Below are 3,471 nucleotides of genomic sequence, written 5' to 3'. Positions count from 1 at the left end.
ATCAGAGGAAAGAATAATGTCTGTATTTAATGAATATATTTAAGTTATTAAAATGTAATACAAAAGTATGGATAACTATATTAATAAAAGAAACCATTAGAATTTAAATTAAATTTATCACTTAACATATTTAGTTTAGTTTACATATATAGATATATATATATTTTTTTGAGTTGGAGTCTCACTCTGTCGCCCAGACTGAAGTGCAGTGGCCGCTCCCGGCCACTGCAGCCTCGATCTACTGGGCTCTGGCAATCCTTCAGCCTCAGCCTTCCAAGTAGCTGGAACTACAGGTTCGCGCTACCATGCCCAGCTAATTTTTTGATTTATTGTAGAGATGAGGTCTCGCCAAGTTGCCCAGGCAATTCACTCACCTCAGCCTCCCAAAGCGCGGGATTACAGGCTGAGACACTGAGCCCGGCTTAAGTTTACATATTTTAATGCATGATTTTATTTAGTAGAATACACAATAATTTATATATTATTGATTTTTATATGACAAATTATAAAATGAGCATATATTAAATAGCCATTAATATAGTACATTAATATATCTATATAATATTTAAATATTAATGCATAGCATTTACTTATAAATATATTTAATTTTATAAGATAATAAATGTTAGGAATTATTGGTATATAATAAAATATTATGCAATAATGCATTAATATGCAAATAATGCATTCTATAATGCATTCTATAATTAAATATGCTATATACAATTAATATGCATTTTATTAATGGCATTTTATTTAATTGATTAAGTTTTATTACCCCCATTCACATGGACATGATTTCTCTTTGTTGTTGTTGTTATTATTATAATTATTATTATTATTATAGATTCAGAGGGTGCAAGTGCATGTTTGTTACATAAACAAGTTGTGTAGTGGTGGGAATGGGTCTCAGGAAATCCATTCCATAGATAATGAATAATGTACACAATGAATAATCTTGAGCTCTAATACCCTTTCCACCTCCCCTCTCAGTGTTGTCCCTGGTGTCTATTATTTCCATCTGTGTGGTCACTTGGCTCCTGCATATTAGTGAGAACATGTAGTGTTCACTTTTCTGTTTCTGAGTTAGTTCATTTAGGGTGATGATTTCCAACTCCATTAATGTTGCTGCAAAGGACATGATTTCATTCTTCTTTATGGCTGTGCATTATTCCATAATGTGCATGTGTGTGTGTGTGTGTGTGTGTGTGTGTATGTGTGTATGTACCACATTTCCTTTATCCAGTCAATTAGTGGGCACTTAGCTTGGTTCCATGATTTTGCTATTGGGAATAGTACTGCAATGGACATAGGAATACAGGTTTTATTTTTATATAATGATTTATTTTAATTTGAGTAGATCCTTGGTAGTGGTATTGCTGGGTCTAGCGATAATTCTATTTTTCAGTTCTTTGAGAAATCTTCATAGTGTTTTCTATGGAAGTTGAACCAGTTTACGATCCCCACCAACAGTGATGAGTCTCCTTTTTCTCCACAATCATGCCAGTATCTGTTTTTCTTTAACTTTTTTTTTATTATTATAAAGATGTGGGGTACAATTCAGGGTTAGGTATACAAACGTTGATTATGCAGGTAACATTGTCCAAGAGGTATGCCCCTCGTTCCCCTAGCAATTTCCCTCAACTGCCACTCCCAGCCCCCTGACAGTTTCCCACTACTGCCAATGCCTTTCTTATGATATTGTAAATTTTCAAGGTTTGCTTATGAGTGAGAACATATAGTACTCTGTCCTTTGTTTCTGTGATAGATCACTGAGTATGATAAACTCTAAATCCATCCAAAATCCATGTGTTTGTCCCTCTTTATGGCTGCATAATATTACATTGTGTATATGTACCACATTTTTTTTATCCAGTCCAACTTCGATGGGCAACATGGTTGGTTCCATGATTTTGCTATTGTGAATAGAGCTGCAATAAACATACATGTGCAGGTATCTATTTTGTAGAATGATTTGAGTTCCTCTGGGTATATTCCCAATAGGGGAATTGTTGAGTCATATGGAAGGTCAATTTCTAGTTCTTTCAGAAAACGTCAAACTGTCTTCCAAAGAAGTTGCACTAGTTTGCATTCCCACCATCAGTGTAGAAGCGTTCCTTTTTCTCCACATCCTCGCCAGCATTTGTTGTTTGTTTTATTAATGATGGCCATTCTTACTGGGGTTAGGTGGTATTTCAATGTGGTTTTGATTTACATTTTTCTGATCATGAGTGAGGCTGAGCACTTTTTTCATGTGTCTGTTGGATACCCGTATATCTTCTCCCAAGAAGGGTCTATTCATGTCTTTTGCCCACTTTTTAATGGAACTTTGTTTTTTCCTTTCAGTGAATTTGAGTTCCTTGTAGATCCTAGATGTTAGGACTTTGTCAGATGTACAGTTGGCAAATACTTTTTCTGTGGGTTGTCTCCCTGCTCTCTTGATGATTACTTTTGCTTTGCAGAAGCTCGTTAGTTTGATGAGGTCTCATTTGGCTATCTTATTTCTTAATGTATTGGCCTTTAGGGTTCTGAATAGGAACTGGTTGCCAGTTCCAATTTCCATAAGGGTGTCTCCTGCGTTTTCTAAGATTTTTATAGTTTGAGGTTTTACATTTAGATTTTGACCATTTAGAGTTAATTTTTGTGTATGGTGATAGGTAGGAGTCCTGTTTCAGTCTTCTGCATGTGATCAACCAGTTTTCCCAGGACCATTTACTGAATAGGTTATCTCTCCACAGTGGTTGTTATTGGAGGCTTTGTCAAATATGAGTGGGTTGAGAAATTGAGGCTTTGCTTCCAGAATCTCTACCCTATTCCATTGATCTTTATGCCAATTCTTGTGCCAATACCAGGCTGTTTTGATTACTGTAGCCTTATAGTAACATTTGAAGTCTGCAAGTGTGATACCTCCTGCTTTGTTTCTTTTGCTAAGGATTGTTTTGACTATTTGTGGTTATATTTCCATATGAATTTCTGTATTGTCATTTCCAGGTATGAGAAGAATGATATTGGTAACTTAATGGATATTACGTTGAATCTGTAGATTGCCTTTGGTAGGATGGACAATGTTGATTCTTCCTATCCACAAGCATGGGATATTTTCCCATTTGTTTGTGTCTTCTTAGATTTCTTTGAGCAGTATTTTACAGTTCTCATTGTAAAGGTCTTTCACTTCTCTGGTTGGGATGATGCCGAGGTATTTCTTTTTTTTTTTTTTTTGTGGCTATTTTGAATGGGACTGTGCTTTTAATTTGGGCCTCCGCTTTCTTGTTCTTGATGTATAGGAATGCAACTGTCTTTTGTACATTTGTTTTGTACCCTGAGATTTTGTCAAAGTACTTTATCAGTGCAAGCAGGTGTTTGACAGTTTCTCTTGGATTTTCAAGGTAGACGATCATATCATCAGCAAAGGGGGATAACTTGACTTCCTCTTTTCCTATATGGATACCCCTGATTTCTTTCTCTTATCTA

The sequence above is a fragment of the Carlito syrichta genome, unplaced genomic scaffold, assembly GCF_000164805.1.
Source record: "Carlito syrichta isolate Samal-C Ts95f unplaced genomic scaffold, Tarsius_syrichta-2.0.1 Scaffold304241, whole genome shotgun sequence".
Classification (NCBI taxonomy): Eukaryota; Metazoa; Chordata; class Mammalia; order Primates; family Tarsiidae; genus Carlito; species Carlito syrichta.
Note: the sequence above shows the minus strand (reverse complement) of the source record.